General features: G+C 34.6%; 1 protein-coding gene across 4 annotated transcripts in view; it reads left to right on the forward strand.

Moving 5' to 3' along the window:
- PTPN20 (protein tyrosine phosphatase non-receptor type 20) overlaps positions 1-20,051 on the forward strand; it is a 159,612-nt gene that overhangs the window by 44,327 nt on the left and 95,234 nt on the right. The gene's annotated exons all lie outside the window — the stretch shown is intronic.

Consider the following 20,051-nt stretch of genomic DNA (forward strand, 5'->3'; position numbering starts at 1 on the left):
AACTGGTTTGATAGCTGGATTCAAAGCTGATAGTTCTTAATGATTCAATGTTAATGTACCAGAGAGATATCCTAGCAATCTGTGTTTGACCCTATGCTATTTGAAAATTCTGTCAATGACATAAACAAAGATATAGATGGCTTCTCATGAAATTTTCAGGTGATACAAAACTAGAAGGCATAGCAAACATATTGGATGAGAGAACTAGGATTCAAAGAAATCTTGACATGCTAGAGCATTGGATGAATTTTTCCTTTGGATATAAGAAAATCAATTTTATCAGTATAAGATAGTAAGGATTTGGTCAGAAAGCAGTATTGAAGAGAACAATTTGGAGTTTTTTATAGATTGCAAACTCAGTAGGAATCTTCCGTATAATGTTATAGCCACAAAAGTTAATGCAGTGTTGGGGTCTATTCAGAGCTGCATAGTTTTCAAGAATAGGATGGTGATAGTTTGACTTCATATATATCATAAAACCAAAAGAGCCATTTCCCAATGGTCTCATTTGGAGACTCATACGGTTTTTAAAAGAAAAGTTGTAAACTATTAACATATTCCAAACCACTAATCAGAAGGGAATGTTAATCAAAATAATCTTAAGGCTTCATTTCACAATGCAAATAAGTAAAAATCACAAAAGATAAGAGAAGCCAATGTTGAAGGAATTGTGGGAAATAGACATATTAAGGCATTTTTGGTGGAATTATGAACGCTTTCCATTTTGGAAAGTCATTTAGAATTATACAAATAATTCCAATATGCAAATAATTCCAAGTTGGAATTAAGAAAATGAATTTGATAACATCCACATTTTTTGATCCAGAGATTCCATAAATAGGCTGATGCTCCAAAGAGACCATTGATAACAAGAAAGTCCTTATACATACCAAAATATTTGTAATAACACATTTTGTAATAGTAAAGAATTGGTAACAAAGTAGATATCTCTTGATTGAGGAATATCTGAGAAAATTTTGGTTATCTAAATATAATGTAGCATTTCTATGCTGTAAGAAATTATGAATGTGACAGATACAGAAAAGCAGGGGAGGATTTATATAAAATAATGCAGAATGAAATAAGTAGAATCATGAATACAATATACATAATGATTACAGCAATATAAATAGAAAGAATAATCACACAAAATAAAAAAGTGAATTTTGCAAAAATATAAAGAAAAAGAATGGTTTGAAAGAAGAAATATGAGAAGATACTCCCATTCTGCCCCCTTTGAGGGAAGAGTATTAGCTCCAGCTAGTAATAGGGGCCAGAAGTTTGCAGATTCCATCTTTTTCTCCTTTAGAAGATTTGCTTATCTCTAGTGCTTTCGCTAGGTGGCCCAGTGGATAGAATACTACCTAAATTTAAATATGACTTCAGATACTTGTTAGTTGTATGACGCTGGGCAACACAATCTGTTTGCCTCAGTTTCCTCTTCTGTAAAGTAACTCAGAAGAGGAAATGGCAAACCATTTCAGTATCTTTGCCAAGAAAAACAGAAGAGGTGCCACAATGAACCAGACTCAACTAAATTAGGTAGTAGCTAGGTGGTGCAGTGGGTAGAGTACTAGGAATCAGAAAGACTCATTTTATGAATTCAAATCCAGCTTCAGACACTTACTGGCTGTGACCCTGGGCAAATCACCTAACTCTGGTTCCTCAATTTCACATCTGTCAAATAAGCTGGAGAAGAAAATGACAAACCACTTCAAAATCTTTTCTAAGATCCTCCAAATGTGGTCACGAAAAGTTGAATGTGATTGAAATGACTGAACAACAAATGGCACCTCTCCCATTTTCCATGATCTTTTAAATCTCGCTGATGGGGGTTGAGCAATCAGATCTGAAGTGTGTGCTTCAGAATAATGGGATTCCAATTTTATCCCATGATCAGAGAGAACTACAAGAGTGAGAATTCATTAGAAATATCAATTTGCTGTATATGCATGATGAATGTGTAATGATTTGAATAATGAATTACAAGTTACAACCAATTTTCAAGAGTGTCGAAAATGTACAGGATTGTAGTTATTGGTTAGGTTAAGTACTCATTATAAGTTAAAAGGCAAGATTATTTAGGCTTGATTAAGTGTTGTGGATCTACTGCAGTACCAAGGGGGAGTGAGTATCAGTAGAGTCAGGGCATTCTGAGGTCATTGCTAAACAATGCTGGGAATCTGTGGTGGAAGACACAGGAGATCGATTCAGCACTTCCAGAATGGATATGGGAAAGAACATTCTTGTGGAAAAGAATACCAACATAGAGAAACTAGTCACAGAAGGAACCAGCGATGTAGGTCAGAGTACCTACCCATCATCCAGAAATTCTCCTTGTTTTCCTGGATTTTCTCTAATTTTTGCCAGATTGTTTCTGCTTTAGATATCCCACCTTTTCCCACCTACCACGTCTCTTTTATATAGAACAGATGTCTGGAAACATCTATACAAAAAAAGTTTAGAATCTTAGGCAACTAAAGGAGATGCTATTCAGTCTTAAAAACTTAACTTTTATGCAAGTAAAGGATATGGATCCATCAGCTTTCTGGCTTTGCATAGAATCATGATAGGCCTGAGAATTTTACCCCATCAAAGAAGTAGTAGCAAAAATGTGATATAACGATTAACTGAGAGCAATGAAAAGTCTCTTTCAGGATCATCCTAGACTTTCTCTTCTTCCTGCCATTGCACAATGACCTTTATCATTATCCTACCCTGGGATATAGAAACCCTAATTTGCTTCACCTTACAGATGAGGAAACTGAGGCAAATAAAGGTTAAATACCTTGCCTAGGTTCACACATCTAGGAGATGTCTGGTGCCAGATTTGAACTCATATACTCCTAATTCCAACACTAACACTCTAGCCACTGTACCACCTAGTTGTCCCTCCATAGGGTGTTCTACACCAAGGGACCCAACTACCACAAAGCAATATTGGGGAGGGATCTTCTATCTCTTATTTAGGTTCAGGTTTGTTCTTTATCACTTCACAATATTCAGTTTTGGTTGCTTTGTGGTTATCCTTCTTTTAATTTACATTGATGTAATCACACTGCATCCACTGGTCTGAATTTTTCCATTATTCTCTGTATTCTTCATATTCTATTAAGAAGAATTCTACAATGTTCATGTATCACAGTCTGTTGAGTCATTCCTCAATTAAAGGGCATTTATTTTGGGCTCAGTATTGTGCTAAAAATGTTTTTTTGTCATATATGAAGCCTTTCTTTTTGTCAACAATTTCCATGTGATAAATGCTTAATGGTAGGATCTCTTGGATCAATGGCCCACAAGATTTTATTGTTATAGAGAGGTTGTAAGGAGCAAGAAGAGAAGCTGAGAAGTTGGTTAGTATAACTGGAGTATAATTGCAAAAGTCTAGTCCTTGAGTATGCTGTTCTTGGTGTTTTTGCTTCACTAACTGCTCTCACTCTATAAGTGGTGATAGTGAGGGGAGAAATGGGGAGATAATTTGATTTTTTAGGGGTTCAAGACATTCAGGGTTAAGTGACTTGTTCAGGATCACTTAGTAATAAGGGTTAACTGTCTAAGGCCAGATTTGAATGCAGGTCTTCCTGACTTATATCTACCACACTCTCTGGCTGCTCCAAGGTGATATGATTCTTGATGTGACTTGAGTATCTAGTCAATTTGTGCCATTCCTATTTTTGTTATCCTAGATCTAAATGAGTATACCTTACTCCACATTCTATACATAAATAAATGTTCAATGAATAATTAAGTTAAAATACCATGAATTGCAAGATTCTGGAAGCCAGTATTTCTGATCTCCAACACAAATTTCACTTTTCTGATTAATAATAACAATTTTTACTGTGCTAGGGGCTTTGGACCAGCACACAGATGAAAAACAGGAAAAAGAGATTGCAGCATGGTAGAGTAGAAAGAATTTGGGGAGTCAGAAAATCTAGCTTCACGTTCTGGCTCTGTTACTTTTTCCTCTTATTCTCTCTATAAACTTGGACCTCCATTTCCTTTTCTGTGGGATGAGAGAGTTGGATTAGATCAGAGATTCTTAAACTTTTCTACTCACCACCCCTTTCCACCCAAGAAATTTTATATGACCTTGGGAATAAAAGCATATTAAATAGGTATATAAATAAAACATTTACTAATAATAAATCATAATTTTGGGATCACCATATTCATTAGGAGGCCCAGTGGGCTGGAGAGTAAATGACCATTAAGGACCTCTTCAGCTTGAAATCTATAATCTTCTGATCTTGTTCTGATATGGCCCAGAGGGGAACAGCTTCCTAAAACTGAGAAAAACAAACAAAAATTTATTTCTTTTTGAAGTGGACTGTGGTTAAAAAAAAGAAATGACTGAACTCCTCTTAGTAATATTTCTTTAGTTTCCATCTACCTAAAAATCTCATTTCATCAAATATTATAGAAGATAGACCAATTTGAACATTTTTTTTTGATTTCCCTCTTGTTTCAAAAAGAGTTACTGAGTCACAAATTAAATTCAAGATTTCCTTGCATACAGCTGAGAAATGTTCCTATTTTTGTCTTCTTCAAAGGTGCTTATGGAGCAAACATCAAGATAATATGAAATACCTAGTAGCTGAGCTAAAACAGACTTCCTTGATTGGTTAATTAAGGGTCCAATTTATTCCTTTGCTTCATTAATACACTGAAGTCAGGTCTAGCTTTCAGAAACTTAATCTGTTTTGTGCCTCCAGGATTTTCAGAATCAGATTAAAGATATTTCCCAGATGTTTAGCTCTCCCAAGCAAGACTATTCCATGGGGGATGGGGAAAAGGTTTGGGCATCATGGAAAATCACAATATCCGTGTCCCTTCCTAGAAGCAGCTGGTTATAACAACCTTGGTCATTGTGACAGGCTCAAGATTTGGGTTTTAAAAGGTATTATTGTCAGTTATCTGGCGAAGGTTGCCTTGGTAACTCTGGGGGAGGGGAGATTTATGTGGCACAGCTCATTGTATATGAGCACATCAAGTTTTTTCAAAAAAGCTAACTGCAGGGGCTGGAGGAGAAAATTTCTTCCTTTCCCTCCTCCTTCTCCTCACCCCTTTCTTTGTCCTCCTTCTTCTTCCCCTTTCTTCTTTCCCAGTCCCCTTCTTCTCTCTCTTTTCTTTTCCCCCTCCTTCTTTCTTTTTTGCTTCCTTTCTACCTCTCCCCTTCTCAACCTTTCTTCCTTCCTTCTTTCTGTCCCCTTTCTCCTTCTTTCTCTTTTTTCTCTCTCCCTTTCTTCTCCCTCCCTCTCCTCTTCCTGTCTCTTATTTTCTCCCATCCTCCTTTCCCTCTTTCTTCCTCTCTTCTTTCTCTCTTCTCACCCTTTTTTCCATCATCCTTCTCCCCTTTTCTCCTTTCTCTTCCTCCTTCTTCCTCTTTCTTTTCCTCTCTTATCCCTCCTTCTCTTCCTCCTCCTCCTAATCTCTCCTGTTTCCTCCTTCCTTCTTTCTTTTCCTTTTCTTCCTTTCTCCCTCAATTTCTCTCTTCCTCCTTCCTTCTGCATTTCCCTTTCCTCTTTCTTTCCCTTTCCTCTCTCTCTCATCCTTTTTCTCCTCTATTTTTCTTTCTGAGTCATTGTGTATTTTCAGATGTCCTTTCCCTATAGCAGCATAGGGGTGGGGGTGGGTCTTCAAAGTCTTGTGTGGGTCAACAAGTGTGTCAATAAGGATTTGTTAAGCACTTATTATGTTCCAGATAATCCCTGAGAATACGAATATAAGAAGAAATATAGTTCCTATTCTAAAGTAGCTAACATTCTAAGGATTAAGTCCTTCTCTAACAGCACTTAAACCTTTTCCACTCATGATCTTTCTGCCTGGGAAATTTTTACATGATCCCCAGGTATATAAAATGGGTTTACAAATCAAACATTTACTGATAATAAATCATAATTTCATGATCCACATGTAGTTACCGGACCTAATATGGGGTCATGATCCATAATTTTAGAAGCTTTGCTCTAGATCATAGGTAACTATCTGCTAAACCCCAGAGAAAAGCTTGGTCCCAAAAAGAGGGCTGCCAAGAAGCTTCATTTAATTTAATTGAAAAAAATAAACTTTATCAACTTAACTGAGTGCTAACATGGTAGCTACTTATTGGTATCATACTATTGCTTCAAGTAGAATGGTGGGCACTTGAGGGAAAGGACTATTTTTTCATTGCTTTTTATCCCTGGAACTTAGCACAGTTCCTGGAACATAGGAAACACTTAATAAATGCTTGATGAATTGAACTTTCAAGTTCTCACATCAGGTGTTTAAATGGGCTATAGGCTTTTCACTGAGTATAAGAAAAGAGGGAGGGGGAAGCAGTGAAGAAAGAAAAAAGAGTTTCATTGTTTTTGATGTTTCCTACTTTTTTCTCTTAAATTTTCTTTTTTTACTATGAACTTGATAAACATGAACCACTATAACCATTTCAATATACAAACAACAGAAAAAAGAAGTTTGCTTTTGGAACTGTACTTTTATTATCTGTGGTTTTAGTGTATATTAAATTTTGCATGATAGTAACAAAATTGTTACTGACTGGCTTGTATTCCATTCTGAATGTCCTTCTACGTCTTTTTTATGTTCTGTTTATCCTTTAAAAGAAAAATAAAAACTATCAGTCATTATTAATCTACTCTTCCTTGTAACAAAAAAGTACTGTGAAGTAAAGCAAATGAGCATATTAGCTGTGTCTGAGAAGGTATATTTCATTGTGTCCCCTTAGTCCACCATTGCTCCATCAAGAGGCTGAACAGGATGAACAATGCTCTGCACTTGATCATTGTTAATTGCAATGAACAGTTCTTTAATTTTCAAACTTGATTTCTTTTACCTTATTTTAGGTGGGAGTAGGAGTAGACATGATTTTATTGATAAAATAAATTCACAGATTGAAGATGCTTCCTATATCTTCTGGTCTTAGAGAGAGAATTGCTTAAAGAGCAGAGAATTGAATGCTTTACCCAGAGTCACATAGCCAGGATATGTCAGTGACAAGCCATGAAGTCTTCCAAGTTTTAAGGGAAAATGGCTTATAAACAATGTCATGTTGCTTCTCTTTACATTATTGTAATTAGTGCATAAATTATTCTCCTGACTCTGCTCAGTTTATCCTTTATGAGTTCATGGGAGTCTTCCCAAGTGCTGCCTGCTTTTCTGATGCTCCTTTGTTCAGGCACCAAACTTTATGCTTTAACTTTTTTAGGTTAAAGTCAGGGGGTTAGTTTTCTTTTTTCCCCTATTCTCTTTTCTCACTGGAAGAGGTTTAAATGGGGACAAATACAAAACTTAAGGACAGCACTGCCAGGAATACAGATCTTTTTTTAGATGCGTACTTCAAAAAATAATTGTAAAGTTCTGACATTTTGGTAATTGATGATGACTCAATCTTGGAGTCATCATGGATTCTTCTTTCTCCCTAACCACTCCACCCCCACTTAATGAGTTACAAAATCTTGTTGATTCTACTTCAACAACTCTTAAAAATGTCCTTTCTCCCCACCCACATGATCACTACCTTCATCACCATTCAGATTCCTGAGTAGTCTTTATTCCCCCTTCAATCTATCCTCCACCAGCTGTCAACATCATTTTTCTAGGGCTTACGTCTGACCATGTCACTGCATTGCTTGGAATCATTATTGGTTCCCTAATTGCTTTTAGGACAAAATACCGACTCCTCAGCTTGGCATAGAAAGCCCTCTCCAGTCTGGCTCCTAGCAGATCATTCTGGAATTACCACATATCACCAGATTTGGTGTTCCATCTTTGTGCCCTGTGCCTTTGAACAATCTGTCCCCCATGCTTGGAATGCATTTCCCCTTCCGGCTCTGCCTTCTTAAATCCTCAGCTTTGTTGAAGATTTTACTCAGGAACCACCTCCTACAAAAAGTCTTTCCTAACCCCCACATTACACTTCTTCATCTGTTTAGCTGTAGTATGGAATATACTTTTCTTCAGGGGAGAGGCTGGTTTTTTACATCACCTTTCCCATATAGTGCAATGACTTATTCATAGTAAATGCTTCTTGAATTTGGTGCCATTTTAAATCTTCACTAGCACTCACCTGATATATCCAATTTGTAACCAAATCTCTCTCTCTCTCTCTCTCTCTCTCTCTCTCTCTCTCTCTCTCTCTCTCTCTTTTTTGGCCTTCACGTGATCAATCAACCAATAAACATTTTCTATTATGCTAAGTGCTGGGGATACCAAAAATGACAAAAGACAATCTCTTAAGAAACTTAGAATTTATTTGAGAAGACAACATGCAAACAGATATACTCTTCATTCACACAGCCGCCACCCTGGTATGCCTCACCCCTAACGATTGAACGGCTGGTATCCTTTCCTCAATTTTCTGCATTGTTGAGTCTATCCTCCACTCAGCTGTCAATGGGACTTTCCTAAAGTATAGGTATGACCTTGTCACTGCCCTATGCAATAAAATCTAGTGGCTCTCTATTACCTTCAGGATCAAATATGGCTTTTAAAACCCTTCACAACCTAGCCTCTTCCAACTTTTCCAGTCTTCTTGTATTTTATTTCACTTTTCCTATGGAGTATCATAGTGCAGAGACTGGCCTCCTTGTTATTTATTCTCATACAAGATGTTTCTTCCTGATGCTAAGTGAAATGAACAGAACCAGGATTTCATTGTACATGGCAATGGCAAGATTATATAATGATCAATTCTGATGGATGTGGCTCTACTCAATAATGAGACAATTCAGACCAGTTTGAATAATCTTAGGATGAAGAGAACCATCTACACCCAGAGAGAGGACATAGGAACTGAGTGTGTATCACAATGTAGCATTTTCACTTCTTTTGTTGATGTATGCTTGAATTTTATTTTCTTTCTCATTTTTTCCCCCTTTTTGATCTGATTCTTCTTGTGCAACAAGATAATTGCATAAATACATATTGGATTTACATATATTTTTACCATGTTTAACATATATTGGATTACTTGCCATTAGGAGAAGGGGTGAAGGAAAAAGCGGGAAATTGGAACACAAGATTTTGCAAGGGTCAATGTGAAAAATTGTCCTTCCATATATTTTGAAAATAAAAAGTTTCAATAAAAAACAAATAAATAAATAAATAAATGAATACTTGTCAAATGAAAAAACAAAACAAAACAAAACAACAAAACACAAGATGTTTGGTTCCAGCCCCTGAATCTGTGCATATTCAATAACCATCCCTAATGCTTAGCTTATTGTCTTTTCTCCTGTTCATCTCCTGGATTCCCTGGATTCTTTCAAGACTCCATTTAAATTCCATCATCAGCTGCAAAAGGACTTTCACTTTCCTCTCCCTATCACTCCCCAGCCTTTGAGATTACCTTCCATGTACACTGGATATATCTTGTATTACAATTATGTTTTCATATTGTGTTCTCCATTAAAATTCAAACTCCTTGAGAATAGGGATTGTGTTCCTACTTTTCTTTATTTTAGCTGAGTGTTTGATTTGTAGAAAGTACATAATAAATGCCTTTGTCCAAATAGTCACAATTCCACAACTTTTGTAGGTCATTTTTTAAATTTGTAGCTGTTATTTTGTACTATGGAAGACCAGAGGTTTAGGGACAGAGATATAGGAATTCAAAGAAGTCATTTGAAATGCATATGAAAGCCTAAAAATCTCTGAGCTACTGTTTGAAATGAGTATATTTAGAGATTCCCTCTTTGGCAAAAAAATTGTTTTTGTTTTCAAGATTCTTCCACAAATATATAGATACCCCAAGGAGGAAGAATGGTTCAGTAGAAGGAAGCCTAGATTGAAAGCCAGAAGATTTGGGTCTGAAATATAGTTTTGCCATTGCTACCTGTGTGATTGTGGGTATGCACTTTCCCTTCCTTTGGACCTCAATTTGCTCATTTACAAAAATGAGAAGAGTATGGGGGAAATAGCTTTGTCTTTTTCAGACCTTGAAATTCTATATTATCTTAAAATATTTATTAACACATACTTTTTGGAGGGGATTGGTTTAAGAACAAGGTATGAGGGATTTGAACATTAAAGCACTTAACAGAAAAAATGGACAAGGTAAGATGTGCTGACCTCAGTTTTAGTTTGCAGTCTATGACAACAAATTGTAAGACCTTTTGGCTGATGTCAGGATCTGCCTCAAAACAGGAGAACGTGCTTTTTTATTTGTTTGTTTTTTGATTTTTTGTGTGATTCAAATGGAGCTATTTAACTATATGTTTATTTTTTTTCTCAATAGTATTTTATTTTTTCCAAGTACATGTAAACATAGTTTTCAATATTAAATTCTATAAAATTTTGCAATGCACCTTTTTGAAACAAATGTTTGCATGACAGATTTGGATGGCGAAATTTCGAGGGTTGTTATATTAAGAAACTCAAATTAGCTTATAAATTAAATGTCTTTACAAATTTAGAAACATTACTACCAACAAAACAATCATATAAATATATAAAAAACAAGAGATTGATTCTTTCTGAATCCTTAGGATCTTTTATGAGTAGAACAAAAACAATTATCAATCAATGAATAACCATTTATTTTTTAACTACTGTGTGCCAGCCACTACACTAAAAAGGTAAGGAGATGAACACCATAGTAAAATCTCCTCCTCCCACCCCCAACAAGCAAATAAGATACTTTTTGTTGTATAGATTGCTCTAGATCTGTATGAAATTCTGTCATCATTGGCTTTCTTCTTTTCCCTCTTCTCATTCTACTGATTTTGCTATGTATCATCTCCTGATTCCTCACATACATATTCACTTATTTATACCATTGCAACAGTCTATTATATTAGTATGTTACAATTTATTCAGAAACTTTAAAAATACTTAGGAAGTTTGTTTCCACTTTTCCTGTTACAAACAAGGCAGCTATAAATTATTATTTTTTTTAGTCAAGTTAATTTTTTTCCTTTTCATAGTATGTTGAGATAAAATCTTAGTAACAATAATAAAGCAACAGCCCACTCTTATGCAGCCATTTAAGGTTTTCAAAGTATCAAATATAGCCTCATTTAATCTAACAATAGAATCGCTGGGAAAAAAAGGATTATAAGTTTTATGACTATATTGTTCTCTGACATGTCTATAAAAGTCACTCCACAAACAGTATAAGGCGGCACCTACTGACTCACACAACCTTGTCTACATTGGATTTCCTTGGGTTTTGATTTTTTCCAAGATGGAATACATATTAAATTCATCCTAATTTGCATTTCCACTGATTATTAAACAACCTGAGCAGCTATTTTGGGGAGATAGGTTGTTGTTACCATATAAGGCAGAATGAAATGGTGGATAGAAAGCTGGTCTGAGAGATAGAAAGACCTCTCTGTTCTTGGGAATACTTGGGAAGTATTGATATTTTTACCACATTTGTTCAACCAAACCATGAATATTGCTTCTGGTGTATACTGACTGTGTGACCTGCTCCAAATCACTTAATCTCTTAGACTTTAAGTTGTAGATAAGGCATGAACTTGCATGGATGGAACCTCCCTCAGCCCTGATCTCCAGTCTTTCTACATTCCCATAATTTAAGTGCGAGCCCATTATTCCAGTGTTCCGCAACCACACGATTACACACTGGCCAAGCATTTATCTGGTGTCCAGTAATTCTCTATCACATTGTTATTTTACCTAGTCCTATAAAATAATTTATTGGCATTTTGATTGATTTTGTAAGTAAATCTGGTAACTTGGAAAGTATTGATGTTTTTGCTGTATTTGTTCAATTAAACCATGAACTTGGGGCACCTCTCCTTTTGATCATTTTGAAGTTATATTTGTACGGGTCTTTTATGGGCCTTGATATGATTGTATATAACTTGTTAAGTTTTATCATTAATATAAGAAATATTGTTTTTTCTATCAATTTCTTTGGATTCTGCAGGGTAGGAGATGAGGGGTTTTATAGAAATGCAGATCTGTGGGTAAGTCTTATATTCAGCTAGTTTACTAAAATCATTTTGATGCACCTTGGGTTTTCAAGGTATACTTACATGTTAGCCAATTACATTGTAAGCTTCTCAAGGGCAGGGATTATCTTTTGCCTTTCTTTGTATCCCAGTATTTAGCACAGAGCCTGGCACAGAGTACATACTTAATAATACTAATTGATATCAGTAAACATTTACTTTAATTTCTTAATAATGCTTATTGCTTTGATATTTTCCCACATTTTCCCTTACTGCTATTTAAAAAAAAAAATCGCTTTTCAATGACTTCTCTCTTCATTTCCCTAGATCTCTCTGTCACCTAACAAGAGTCCAGGTAGCTGTTAACCATGTCTTAAACAATGTTTGCATCACTTCACACCTGTTGTCCCCCCCCCCCCCCCCCCCCCCCCGTTTCTCTAATGAGCTGTGGGAAGCATACTTCCTCTTAGTCTCCTGAAGTCTTAGGCACAGTACTGATAGGTGTTCTGAAATCTTTCAATACTATTTTCCTTTAAAATTCTTTGGATTTAAAGACAGTAAGATTTGCATTTGAATTCTGATGCATTTAGTGGTTGTATGGCTGTAGTTGCCTGTCCTTAGTACCTCAAATTGCTCTCTTATTCTCTTCTAAATATTCTGCAGTTTGACTTCTGACATGAATTAGCTCTCCAAAGTTCACAATGAGCTACCTCTTAATTGCCAAATCTAAGAATGATTTTTCCTTGATGCTCATTTTTATCAACTTTTCATGATGCTGTTCTCTTGTGGTTTTCTTATCACTCCAACTGTTCTTTCTCTATCTCCTTTTCTGGTTGTTCACCCAAGTCATGTTCACTAACTGTGGATGTCTCATGGACTTCTATCTTGGGTTGTTTCCTCTACTCTCTCAAGTTTCTCCTACTCAAAACATTGTATCAGCTTCCTTAGAGCGATAACAGCTCTATGCTGATGACTCCCTTTGTCTATGTTCAACACAGAGCACAGTTTCTTTACTCCAGATCCTCCCCACTTTCCTGGTGCTTTCAGTTAGGCTCACAACTGTAGCATCATTCTCAACTCCTCACTTCCAGTTACTACTTGTACCACACTCTTGTCATTTCTGCATCCACATTTCTCTTATCATGATCCTCTTTGTATCTTGCTCTAACCTTCATTGCCTCTTGCTTGACTGATCTCTCTTTCACATGTCTCCTATTCCAATCTGGCTTCCAGCCAAGTTTCAAAGAGATTTTTTTTTTTTTTAAGTGTAAATCTGACTACATTATACTCCCTCAACTCACTAAATGCCAGTGGCTCCCAATTATCTTTAAGATCGAATATGAACTCTTATGTTTGGCATTTAAAACTTTCCATAAATTGATCCCTTCCTATATTTCAAAACTTATAAAGCTTTACTCCTTTCTATATAATTTCTGATCCAGTTACACTAGCTTGTTTCCTTGAACATGACATTCCATTTTCTGATTTCATGTCCTTGCAGTATCTGTCCCTCATGCCTAGAATGCCCTGCTCCTCTTGTCTTTGCCTCTTAGTTTCCCAGGCTTCTTTCTTTTAAGTCTCAGTTCAAATCCCATGTTTTGGGGAAGTCTTTCCCAGGTCTTCCCACTTGGTTAGTTCTAAATCCTCCCAAATTGCCTTCTATCTTTATCTTGTACATATGCTGTGCTTCATATCTCTCTTCATTGGAATGTAGGTACCTTGCAATCAGGGGCTGTTTTTGCCATTCTTTGTAGCTCTAGCACTTAGTAATGTGCCTGCCAAAAAGGTAAGTTTACTGACTTGAAGGGCAAATCAGCCAACCTCTCAATTTCAGTTACCTCCTTTGCAAAATGAAGATAATAATAGCATTTATTTCAGAGGGTTGTTGTGAAGATTAAATGAGATAATGCATATACTCATGTGATACATCTTAAGACCCTCTATAAATAGCAGCTATTAATATTTATTATTATTGATATGACCATCAAAAACATTGTTTTCCTATTTTGTGTTTGTTTATTTTTTCGTTGTTGTTATGCATCAGTTCATACAAGTTTTCCCTAAATTCTCATTTGCTTTTTATGTCTTTTTCAGGATTCATTCCATCATATAAAATTTTAATGTTATTATATCGCTAGCAATAAGATTTCAGGTGAATATGTTATCTTATTGCTAGCAATAAGATTTCTAAAACCATGTTAAATTCAAGTGGCAAGAAGGATCATTTCTGTTTAACACTTGTTTTAATTGAAGACTTAGAGTGTTTTTGATTGTATACACTATTAATGTGGGATTTCACATATGAATATAGATAGGAATATGCTAAAATATAGTCACAGGATCTTTTTGCAAAAAATAAATAAATTATTTTATCTTATCTTAAGGTTTTTCTTGCATCTAATGATATAATCATTTAGTCTTTATTTTCTTGTAATAATATTTATTTCATTGCTCTTTGTTTTTTACCCCTAGTATTAAACCATCCATTCATCTCATTGATAAATCATACTGGATTGAAATAGATTTGTATTTTGGCAGGGGATATATTGTGATCGCCTAATATATTTGATCTTGTTAATACTATTGCTTTAGTTTATAATTCTTAGCTCTGTCATTGTTTGTTTAGGAAGAGATCCTGTGTTTGCCTCGTGGAAAGAGTTAAATAGCCAACCATCTTTCTCTGTTTTGAAACAATTGATGAAAACAAAAAAAAAAAAAAGAAAAAAAAAAAAGAAAAAGTTGATTAACATAAAAATTATTTGTTCCATAAAAGTTTGCTAAGATCCAATTTTGAGTCAATCTGGGCTATGCCTCTGAAGAGCCAATTTTTTTCATGGCCTCTCTTATTTCTCCTTTCCAGACTAGTTGATTTGGATTTTTCAAAATGTTTTCATTAGTATTGATGTTATATAATTTTGTAGATGGTCATTAATTTTTTTGGGTTCTTTAATTTATTGATCTAGAATCATGTATATATCTCAAATACCTTCCTTAATTTATTTTTCCCCAGTTGTGAACATGTTCTTTTCTCATTCCCAGTTTTGTTGATTTGGGCTTGCCTTTATTGGATTTGTTAATTGTCAGTTTCATTCATATCTCCCTCTCCCTTTTCTTCTCTCTTCCTTCCTCTCTCTTTCTTCCTCTCTCTCTTTTCTTCTCTTTTTCTCCGCATTTTCCTCTCTCTCTTCTTCTCTCCCTTCCTCTCCTTCTCTCTCTCTCATTTAATTAGATAAATTATCTTTTAAATTATTTTCTAATTTTTAATTGAATTGGTCTCTACCCTGATTTTGTTGACTTTTTTTTTCAGCTTTCTGTTGATTTGTTTCTTTCTTTCTTTCTTTCTTTTTTTTTTTTTTTTTTTTTTTTTTACCTTTTTTTTTGGTGCAACCTCAATTCATTTTTTTTCTTTCTCATTAATATAAGAATTTATTATCATAACCCTACCTCTTAATACAAGATTTGGCTCCATCCCAAAGATATGTCTATTCAGGATCAATATTGTAATTATTTTTGATGTGCATCTGTTATTATTTTTAAAACCACCTTTTGCACTCTAATTGTCTTTTTAAACATTTCCTTGGGGAGAGGTATGTGTTGCACCTTTATTTATTTCAAAATAGCTATTGTACATTTTATTGAATTTTAAATTCTGAAAACATAGGATCTCTGCTTTCATATATCTTTATCTTCCCTATCTCATTGTGGCCCACTATGTTTTTAGACTCTATAGATGCTGAAAAAGAAGGTCCCAACCTCATTTAGTTTAAGTTCTATTCACATATCCATAAGGTCTAAGTGGTTTTTTAAAAATTATTATTCCATTTAGCACTGTCTTTTCCTGTTTAAACTTTTGTTGGATTTATCATATACTGAGAAGGAGGTGTTAAAATTTCTAGATATTATTTTCAATATACTTCATCTCACAAAACTATGAGATTTTTCTTTATGAATTTTGCTGCAGAATTAGTATGTGTGCACATATATTTGAATGATATTCTTTCATTTTGAATAAACCTTTTAGCATAATATAATTTTCTTTGGTTCTCATAATTTCTGGTTTGAATTTAATACTGTCTGATGTCATTAGTGCTATGCTTATATTTCCTGATTTGATAGTAACATGGTTAATTTTAGTCCAGTCTTGGATTTCAAATCAATTTAGATATTTCTGAATTAGATATGTTTATTGTCAGCAGTGTACTATTGGAATATGTTTTTAAATCCATCTGATAATTCTTTTGAGGTTTATTAGGAGAATTTATCCTATTTACACTTAGTGATTATAACGGTTAGGTTTATCTTCTCTTTAGTCATTCTCTTAGAAAGGAATATATTCTTTTATATTTTTCTATTATTAATCCAAACTTAATAGAACCATTCTATTAATAACCATATAAATTATTTGAATTTTCCCTTTGTCAAAGTTAGGAAGTTTGCTTTGGAGTTATGCTGACCTCTAGTTCTTTTTATCTTTTGGTTTTTTGAAAATACTCCTCTGAAACCTTCGTGATTTAGCAAATGCATTGTTCAGAAACTCCTGGTGTTATGTTTGCATCTATTTTATCTTGATTTTAAATACTGATCTTTACCATTCAATAACTTTCTTGAAGGGGATATGTGTAAACATTTCAAAGTTTATTTGCTTTTCAAATAGCTGTCTCTTGTCTTCATAAAGCACATTGGATTTTGCTTGAAACATAAGCATGGGCCATTAACCTAGAATTTTTAATTCTGAAAATGGTATATTCTAATTTCTACTTCCTCCTTTGTCCTGCTGGAAAATTCAGCTGTGATCTTAATTATGTTTCCCTGGTAAATGATTTTTTTCACTTTTTGTAGCAGCTTGTCTCATGACTTCCTTAGCTTTCTAAATTTGGAGTTTAACTATAATATATATAATCTTAGGTTCCTACTAGTAGGTCATTCTAGGAACTATTTCTCTCTGTATTTGGATAATTGTTTTTTGTCAAGTCTTGAAACTTTTGAGAATATTTTGAAATGTAATAACTACTAATTTTTTCTGGGACATCAATCTGTATTCTAGTGTGTCCTCCAGATCTGTATATTTTCTAATAGTTTGCATAATTCAATGATTGTGTGTGTGTGCGCCCACATGCCAGTGTTTCATTGTGCTAAATCATTTACTTGTCTTGATGTATATCAGTTGGAGGGAGGTGAGTAGGTGGTTGTAATTAGATTTTCCATATTGGACATTTCCTTCAATAGTTTCTCTAATTCTTCATTTTCACATCTATTCCCCTTTTTAAGTCCTTCTTTTATTTGTCCCTGTAATTTTCTTAGTATTGTCAGCTCTTGCTTAATTTCTTTGAATGTATCTTTTATCTACCTGGAAATAGAATGAGATATTTTGCCTATTTTCTTGAATCACTTCCATTGATTCTTTTTTTTTTTTAAGCATTATAAATGTTGATGCAGTAGCTCTAAATTATGAACTCATTTAAAATCCTATATGGTTTTCATTCTGAGTTGATTTTTGCTTTGTTTTGTTTTTTAATTCTTGACATTACTCTTTCTTGTTTAATAGTAAAAAGTATGAAAACCTGACTTCATTAAATTTTTCCAATCATGCTGACATCTTACGTTGGTCCTTACCTTTTGTTCTTTTTAAAAACAGGTTTACCAAAGTAAGTAGATATAGACCATTATGTTAAACCATGATATAATGAAAATTGCACTTAATATTCTACCACAGGATCATGTGGTCATAGACTGATAATTGTAAAAGATCTTAGCAATCACCAAGCAGTCACCACTGCCTTCCATTTCATAGCTCAAGTAATTGGGGCAGAGCTAAGTTATATGACTTTTCTGGGTCTTTCTGACTTTACATACAAGGTACTAATCAGAAAACGTGGATTCCAGTCCTGTCTTTTAGTGCTTTTGTGTCTTTGAGAAGTCCCTTCACCTGGCTGGGCTTCTAAAATGAGTCTAGACATGTTGGTTAATTAACCAGCATTAATTATGTGCAAGACACTATGCTAAGTGCTAGGGATGCCAAGAAAAGCAAAAACAGTCCCTGCCATCAATGAGTAGATGAGAGAGGGAGAGAAGGACAAGGAGTTTATGAGAAAGGATCTCAATTTTTTTTTTTTTCAGTTAAGAAGGAGGCTTGGGTTTTGAAGAGACAAGGTTTAGAACAGTTGCTGTGGTATATCAAATTAATTAGGGAGGAATAGAGTGTTTGCCTTCCAGCAGTGAAGGCTAACTTGAGAGTAGACAGCAAATATTTGTAGTGAATCCAGTCAGAATGGTCTTGTGATTTCTTTAACAGCACATGATTAGAATAACCAAGTTGATGGAGCTTAACACTTATCCCTAGCAAATTATTACTCCAAGGATTATAAAATACCAGCCAGATATGTAAATGCCTATTGTTGAATAGGGTAAGAGACAGTTATTGACTGAAGTGTAGTAATAATAATATAATTAGAGTCATAATCACAAGAGACTATTAATAATTGACATTTATATAGTGCTTTAAGGTTTTAGAAATGCTTTTTGTATATGCTCTATTGTATCTTCAAAACACCCCTTTGAAGTAGATGCTTTACTAATAAAGTACGTGATGGTTTGAGACTGAGGGAAAGGAAAAGTGTGTATTACAACCTTTTAGCTCTAGTTAGAGCCAGATGTTGTAGCTCAAACTCTGAGGGTCTTTATCTTCATTCACATGAATGAGTAGAAATCTTAGTTAGGCTTGTTAAACCTCCTCTTGGGGTCCTAGGGATAGCCTTGAAGGGTTAGGGCTAGCTTTTTAATGCTATCTGACTCATGTGTCCCCATTTATGTGCTTCTTCCAATAGTTATGGATTGATTATTGATTGGTTAGCCAGACATAAGTACTTTTAGAAAGGGGTACTTAAATAATAAGCAATTACTATAAAATATTCCTCAGAGGTGTCTGACACCCTTTGTGACTATGTATAGAGTCAAAGAGGGAAGTGAGCTGAAGCTTAAAAATCACATGTGACAAAGAAATAATTAACAAGAGTACCTCACACTCCTGGGTGCTAGAAATAATTTTTTCTCTTGTTCGGGTTCCCCCTAGACTTGGCATAGTATCTCTACTGGACTTCTTGTGGGGCCATGGATTTGTCATTTAGTCTGTTACTAATGGATACCCCCTTGCCAGTTTCTTCTATTTGAAGGGATGAAGCTACAATGCTGATGGGAAGTTGGGAAATTTTCTGGACCTTTGAAATTCACAAGGTCTTCTCCAGGCAAAGGGAGTGAAAGAAGCAGATGTAGACAAAGATGAAAGCTGATGCACTCTCCTCCCCACACAAGGAGTTCCTTTTCAGGGGTTTGTTGGAATATGCTCGCCCAGTTCATACTTACTCTCAGATTCTTAGGTCTGAAGTGACTTTCTATTTTATAGATCAAAGCTCCTTAAACTAAGGGTTGCCACTCCATATGGAATTGCATAACTGAATGTGAGGGTTGTGAAAAATTTGTTAATAGGAAAAGATATCAATAGTATGCCAAAATTTAATTCTTTATTTAAAATAACAAGTACATCCATCTTATTAGCATGCAAATTCGTTTTTGTCTTTAATAAATGATAAAACTATATGCATACTAAAGAATTGTTTTAAAGTAAATTTATTTATGATTTATTATCAGAAAATGTCTGATGTATATTCCTATTTTATTTACCTGTATACCTGGGATCACATAAAAGTTTCTTGGGAGAAAGGGGTCATGAGTAGAAAAAGTTTAAGAAGTCCTATTATAGAGAAATTTAATGGTATGACCCAATTTTCTTGGCCAATCTAAATATTTTTCCTAGGCAACTCTCTCCAGTTCAATGGTGTCATACAAATAGAAATAGAGGCCACCAAACCATAGGTAAAGATCCCTGTGGACTGCATGTTGACTTAGAAAAACACATTATTTTTATCTTTCTTCTATTATATTTTAATTTATTTTGTTAAATATTTCCCAGTTACATTTTAATCTGGTTTGGGTCATACTCAAGTGTTTTAGAGACCTGAAGCTGCATATTTGATACATTTGCTTCAGTTGATCAAGGGATTTCTATACTTATTCTGAAGTCATTGATTGAGGTATATTTTTTACCTTATTATTATATCACATGTACATTAAATG

This window comes from Antechinus flavipes, chromosome 2 (genome assembly GCF_016432865.1).
Source record: "Antechinus flavipes isolate AdamAnt ecotype Samford, QLD, Australia chromosome 2, AdamAnt_v2, whole genome shotgun sequence".
Taxonomy (NCBI): domain Eukaryota; kingdom Metazoa; phylum Chordata; class Mammalia; order Dasyuromorphia; family Dasyuridae; genus Antechinus; species Antechinus flavipes.